We start from the raw sequence: 7,990 nt of genomic DNA on the forward strand, positions 1-7,990 counted from the left end.
CAAATTCTATAAGAAAATACTTTATATGTGTTTACTTTAACCTAATCCAAACAATTTTACATCAAGAGTTGCAAATTAAAGAAATCAATGCAAGTGTCATCTACGAATTATACACCTTTTCTTTTATTGTTAAAGTTGTGACATGTTAGTTTGTTGTTCGTGTCGCGTATATTCTGTCCTTACAAATTGTATTCTTTTTCAATTTCTACAAATTATCATGCCTCTAGATGAACAAAGACTATGTTTACCTTCTCTTGATCGACTTAGCAATCTTGCCATTCATTTAATTGATGACATTTTAAATAGGTTGTCTTTTCAAGATTTATAAGAACTAGTACACTTTCTAAGGATTGGCAATATACTTGCCCAAAAATTTCACAGGTTAAATTTGATCAGAAGGTCTGGGAAACACCAGCGGACTTGACATCCCCTACGATTGGATTTATTCCTATTCTTGATTGTTTCCTCTGGTTTCATATAGGAATAACATTTAAAGTTATCCTCGACTTTAATAGTCTAAAAGTATGTCCTAAATAAAATTTTTTGATCTAACTTGGACTAATCCTTAAAAGGAAAGAAGTTCCTACTAACCAAAAAGCAAGTTTCCCTGAGAGAACTCAACAAATAACATAACTTTGCAATAAACAACCAAAGACCCATATCATATATCGTTTAAGAGCATCCATGAAATGTAAAAACCATCTCTGTTCCCAAACAGAGTATACAAAACCTATACAATTCTATGCTTCCAAGTAGATAAAATCTTTATAGTACCTTAAAGCAAAGGCAAAACACAGCCTTGTTACTCCATCAACCAAACGTCTCGTTTCTGTTTGTACTTCAAAAATATTTTAGCCAAAGATTAAGAAGGATTGTGATAACGATACTAATCAAGAAGATACACAACTTCTGCTTTAGATGATGCCTGTTGAAACTTTGTTATCTCCGCGAGTACGTTGAGAGATTTGTTAGTTTCCATTTGACGAGGCTTGATTACCATTTTCACCAGTGCTGGAGACTTTGCCAATAAAACCTTGATAAGCTGTATTTCAACCTCTTCTAATGGTACATCATAAAACTTAACTGTCCTTAGATGATTCGAAAATCTTGGAAGAATCAACCTCCTGGGGCACAGATTCGAAATAATCTCCATCACTAAGGATACATTTCTACGAAAAATGAATAAGAAAACCATCAAGTCATTACATACGAATATAAAAACATGGAAAAGCTAGAGAGAAAAATAAACATTAGTGACAACCTTAATTTCAATTTCTTCCAAATTGGGAGAGCTCTTTATAATGCAAAGAGCAAACGAAAGCTCAAAAAACTCTCCAAGAGTAATCCAAGACATGAATAGGCATTTCAGACAGTTCAGAACTGATGGAAGCCTTGTTGGTATAACTTTAGTTGATCCATTATCGAACTACGAATAAAATGACAAAAATAAGGATGACTGAATTCCAAAAAGAGGTACACATGAAAATGCATTACCATTAAGTAAAATGAAGAATTATTACCTCAAAAAGATCCAAGCTGAAACACTCGAGAGCAGGAATAGACGAAAAAATATTGACAAAATCATCTTCGTCCTCTAGAACTAATTCTCTAGGCGCATACAGAACATTGGAAAGAACAAGGACATTTTCAAGATTTATCAATTGTATATCGCCACGAAAGACAAATGACCTTAGATTAGGAGCATTACTACTAATGAGGTACGGATTGTCTATGTCTTTTAGCACCAAATCCTCAAGCAACGGGCAATTAGAGAGAAAACTTTCAAACGTATCAGAAGATAACGTGACAGATTTCAATATTAGCCTAATCAACTTATTAAATCCCTTAAAGAAACATGAAAGTTGTATTTCACATTCCATGAGATACAAATGCCTCAATGCTGAACAATAAAAAAAGAAGTTGGGCAACCTGAATGGAGGATAAGTAAATGGAAGTTTAAGGACAAAATGTTGAATGTGATCAATATCGAGGGAAAAAATCAGACGATCAACATTAGGACACATTATTAGACTAATAATATTGAGGGTGACCTTCAATATTATTCCTCTATGAAACCTTAGCAAAATATCAAGAATCGGAATAAATCCAATGGTAGGGATGTCAAGTCCTCGGGTGTTTTCCACACTGTTTGATCAAATTTCACATGTGGAATTCTCTAGCAAATATATTGCCAGTCCTTTGAAAGTGTACTAACTCGAACAACATCTCGAAAAGGCCACCTACTTAGAATGTCATCAATTAAATGAATGTTAAGGTTGTTAAGTCGATCAGGAGAAGGTAAACAAAGTCTTTGTTCATCCGGAGGCATGATAATCTGTAGAAAATAAACAAAAGTACGATAGCTAAGGTCAATGTACACGCTACACGAACAACAAACAGACATGTCATAACTCTAAGATTAAAAGAAAAGGTGCATAATAGGAGTAAAATGAACCTTTTTCCATGTTTAAAAAATGCAAAAGAAATTATTTGTAGCTGACATTTGCATTGATTTCTTTAATCTGCAACTCTTGATGTAAATTTGTTTGTCTTAGGTTAAATCAAACACATATAAAGTATTTTTGTATAGAATTTGAAAAAAATTTAGACATTTAAATTAGTGATGTTATACTTATTGTACTAGAAATTTATAGTTCCATTACTTTAAAAGTAAAGGACTTCTAATAATCATTAGGTCAAGTGTTTTCGGTTGCTGTCCAATTATCACATAAAAGTGAAACAATTGTTGCTAACACGTGCCCTCGTGATCATCTCACAATTAAAATCGTTTGTACTTTAGCCAACAAATAAAAGCTCTTCAAGTTTTATATGATTCGTTCTTTTTTCGATAAAAAATTTTCCAACCAGGAATCTTATATACAATTGAACATACATATAATTAGGTTATGTATAAAGATTCAAGTATGATTCTAATATTAATTGTTGGAAAACTATATGCAAACTTCTTATATTAATAATAGACAAAACATAGTTTATGTTAGAAAATATACAATCATTATAGAGCACATAAATTTTCTACAATTTAATTGAAGTCACCTCTTGAAGCGTGACGAGGTACCTTCAAGTGAACCCACACGTTAATCGACAACCTAGAACCTTCAATTGAATCCAAATTTTCTCAACAAATTGGGCCACATTTTAGCGGTCTTCGATAGTGATCTCAAATTTACTTACAATTCTCTCAATTCTTGGGCGAACAAGTATTATGTAGAAGACTTCTCTCTTTTTTTTTAAGGGTTAGAAGAAATCCTTTTTGTAGAGATTTTTTCCTAGTTCAAGGAGGAAAGACTATAGCATGTCTTTCCTTATAATAGAAAAAGACATGTACTTCTCCATTTCATTAGAATAGAAAAACATACGTACTTCTCCCTTTACTTAGAATAGAAAAATACACCCACTTCTCACTTTCCTTTGAATAGAGAAAGACACACACTTCTCTCTTTCCTTATAATAGAGAAAAACACATACTTCTTCCTTTTCCCCTTTGAATAGATTATATGTTCTAGTTAAATATGGGCACAACAAGGACCAGAAAGACACATGCTTCTTCCTTTTCCCCTTTCAATAGATTCTATGCTCTAGTTAAATATGGGCAAGGTAGGAACTATAAAATTAATTCTGAGACATTTGATTATGGAAATAATTCCAAATAATTAGATTGAATTATTCTTACCGTAATAGATTAAACAGAGAAGGTCTAAAATGTCCCTTATGTATTTGAATTGGTACAAAACTACCCTTCATCCACTTGTCGGCACTAAAATACCCATAACGTCTACCTTTAGACTCAAAAAATACCCTCGATGTTAACCTTTTGACTCATATATACCTTATTTTTAATAGCTCCCTTAAGGTAAAATTATTAAACATTTATTTATTAGATTCCTCAATGTGATTTCTCCAAATTTAAACCCTTCTCAAATACGTAATAAAAATCTATTTTAAAAAAAAAATAAAAATCACTTATCATTCACATTTTGACCCGATACACTTGCAAATAATATTGATTTTTGTTCATGATAACTTCCTGTTGGATTATTTTAAATCAACCCCAATTTATTATAACATAACTCAACTCAAAAATGGAGATCCAACTAAAATCCATGATTACCCAGACTTAGTGTCCATTTTAAAATATTTTTATTTTCATTCATATAAAATTTTATCTCAATTATCCAAATGTCTTGTTTATTTTATTTTTTTACTCCTTTTTTTAATCTATTATTCTTAATTAGGATATTTGGGACTCAAACTTGAAATGAAGTCACTTGTTTATATTCTTTTAATTAGTATTAATGTCATCATGGGATGAGGGTGGGGATAAAAGAAATGATTATATTTGTTTTTTGATTTCAAATTTTGGGTACACAAAAATGTGATATTTGTATATATTTGCTTGATTAAGTAATCCTTTATTGAAATTATTATTTCTAGATGAATTCATCATTATTTTCCTCCCTTTTTTCTCTTGTTTGTCATAAATTTTAAAAAATAAAAAGAAGGGATAAGACCCAAATAGAAAGAGGATTGGAAGAAATAGGAAGTGAAGGGCCGGAAAGGACTAGTTTCGAGAGTAGATGCCTAACCTCTTTTATAATTTTAATTTTCTTTTATGAAAAAAAAATAATAAATAATAAAAATGACGAAGTTTCGAAAAGTCAATTAATCTTATGATTTGAGAGAAAACGATTTCCTGAATTAACAGAGTCGCCACTTAATATATAATAAATTTCAAGAAAAAACTTTATAATTATTTTTCAAAAGATTTTACACAGATAAATTCATTTGAAAAAAGTTTCATTTTCAAATGTACATTTCAAGAAGGTGTTAGGCCCACGGAATGCCCCCTAACTCACGGTTGACCGGCGATTTAACTAAATGACTTTTCAAAAAAAAAATATCCCAATTTTTAGTATGTTAAGTAAATTCAAATCTTTTACTTATTTTATACCACTTCATTTTACTTAATTATTTAAAGGGAAAACAAAGTAAAATGAGAAATTTCTACAGGAATACATACATACATATATATATAACTAAGTAAATTATATATATAAATTTTGGATGCCTGTAACGAAGGAGAAATGGCTATAAAGGGATTAGTTAAATTAGAACTAAAAAAAATCATATAATTGGTTAGTGGCTACAAAAATTAAGAGAAGGATAGAGGTATGAAATTTGGGCCTTTAGGGCCATTTTTCTGATACTAGACCTGCTGGACAAAACAAACTCTTTAAGGCTTTTGGGCCTATTTCTCCTTCTATGTTTTTGTATATACTCATGTATACCAGTGTATACAGACCGTATTTAGGTCCGTATTTTGACATATGATTATTTTTTTTCATCAGCTCTGCCCTGTATTGTACCATCTATGTTATGACATTCTTTTGCAGCCCGTAAATCATGTTTCTGTCTGTATATCAGTGTGTACAGCAGGTATATCGCCTATTTTCAGGCTTTTCGAAGTCTGGAAAATCCAAATTTCAGCTATCTATTAATAGTCTTCCACCTGTATTCAATTCAGTGGACTTGGCTGAATCAATGAAAAGTTGTTAGGCCTCTATGGTCTAAAGAGAAATGCAAAGGGTATGAAGGAGTCCACATGGACTCGAGTAAATTTCATGTTAACACAAATCAAAGAAAAGAGTTAACATATAATCCAATTAAGATTAAGGCAAGATGAATGAACTAGGAAGGTGCAATTAATGAATAGTCTAAGAGAAAAACAAAGGCACATGGATAACTAATATATTAAAAAGCAAAATTTAGCAGAGCATAACCATCACTAAAAAGCATCATGCTAATTAATGGTGCCAACACAAAATGGTTGAGAAGGAGTAGTAAACATAAGGACAACTATTATAGTGATCTTTGAATGACTACAGGAATACATAAACAATAGGTAAAGGAAGAATTAGTTGACATATTTTGCATGATCTAGAATTCCTAAAGGGACAAGCTGGAATCAAACATAACTACTTTAAGAGAGAACATACAATGACAAATATAGACCAATGGTAGACATCAATAGGCAAAAATTAATTCTAAGATAGTATCCTTGAGGGATAATACTATCAAACAGTGACACCAAATCATGACAAAAATCAAGCCTTAATTTGATTACGTTTCAATACCGGTTAACAATAAAAAATGACACATACTGATCTATTTTTTACAACATTTGATAGGCGAAAAGGATGAACCAAGGCGTCGATGAATAAGAATAAGAAAAATAGAATATTGTGTAATCTTGAAAGGAGAGAACTAAACTTTTTTGAAATATACTCGGTGAAATCAAACTGGCGAGATAACATAAAGGAAACAACAACAATGATGTCCAATGTTCAAAACAGTGACAAATACAACACATAGCTCATAATGTCGACATCTCGATTATGCATTCAACTTGAGATGAAAGGGATGAAAAATATGACATTGAACACCAAACAATAATAAAGGTTCATGCTAAACAAGGGCCAAACTTAGACTTATATGATCACATCTAAAGTTGGTCAGACCAATATTATGAAAATCAAGACAATAAGACAAACAATGGTTTTGAACTCGACATCCCAAATATTCATACAGGCGCCTCTAAATCTTGCTCATATGTGAAAGACCAACCACTTAGATCATATAAAACGACCACAGTTTCAAAGCGATACGAACAGAGGAACAAGTAAAAAGAAATGCATTAGATTTTCATGGAAAACAAAATATGTTGTCTAACTCAGAAAATGAGACGAAGAGAATAACATCATACTTTCAACTATAACAAACAAAAACAACTGACCACTATGGACCTTCAAACAGATTCTATCCTTGATTAACAGTTAATAATGAGTCAAAAACATTAATATAAGCAGCTCACACAATCGAGAGTCAAACGGGCAACATATTCGGAATAAAATAGGCTTGAAATGAAATGAGCATTACCTTTCAAAGTGCAGCAAAACTGGGACAGCAACGAGCAGGGATGGACAGCAATGACCTCCACCACACAAATGACGACACAGACAACATCCGAAAAAGGTTTCAAACCCAACGCATTAACAATAAGAGAACTCCCTTGCTTTTTCTTGAGGTGTATTTAGTGTGTACTAAAGTATTTTTTGCTCAAACTTTGTTTCTGCCTTAGTAAAAAAATTTCCAGACTACAATTCTCCAATTGAATAAGAAGAGACTATATATAGGCAAAAATTAGGGTTCGATTTTTGGGGGGGAAAGGGGTGAAAAAACCAATAAGACAAGGAACAAAAATCGAAATTCAAACTTCAAAACTTTCACCATTTTAGGCAAGACACATTTTTTTGAAGGTTCGGACCATTCCACAACGGGAAAGTAGGAAAAGACGTTTGAGATTCGATCTTAACGTCCTTGGGCGCGACATAAAGAAATATTATGCTACGAAGGACGATTCGCGTGACCTGCTGTTGCTTTTTCTACTGTGATGGTACGAGCTGAGGGAGACTTTGAAGAAGGAGATAAAAGCGACGCAGAGTGCGTACGCGCCTTGCTGAGCTGTGAACATTTTCCATTAACTCGCTCTCGCGTTAGGTGCGTCTAGGCGTTGTCTCGCCGTCACGCGCAATGTCGTTTGATCTGCTTCACATCGTGTACTTGCTATAGTTGTTGATGTTCTGGGTTTCTTTGTGGACTCCAAAATGGGCCGCGTCGGGGCTATTTTCGGTAAAGACGAGATGGCTAGGCTAAATTGGAGTGTCAAAGGGGATGGGCTGTTGCTAACATTTGAATTGAAATTTGGCCTTTTTGTAATTGGGTTTGAAGGAGGAAAGGGCTTCTCAATCTTAATGAAATAAAATAGTTAACTTCGAATATGAACTAAATAATTCAAGATATAAAGTATTATATAACTAAATTAATTAATGAAATACTTACTAAAGCAAAACATTTTTTTGACGATTTTTGAATATTTATAAAATAAACCAATTGCATAAATACATATCAA

General features: G+C 32.3%; 1 pseudogene; it reads right to left on the reverse strand.

The window, feature by feature from the left end:
• Nucleotides 1–565: 565 nt before the first annotated feature.
• LOC107028247 lies at nucleotides 566–7,735 on the reverse strand (annotated as a pseudogene).
• Nucleotides 7,736–7,990: the final 255 nt, after the last annotated feature.

This window comes from Solanum pennellii, chromosome 8 (assembly GCF_001406875.1).
Source record: "Solanum pennellii chromosome 8, SPENNV200".
NCBI lineage: Eukaryota > Viridiplantae > Streptophyta > Magnoliopsida > Solanales > Solanaceae > Solanum > Solanum pennellii.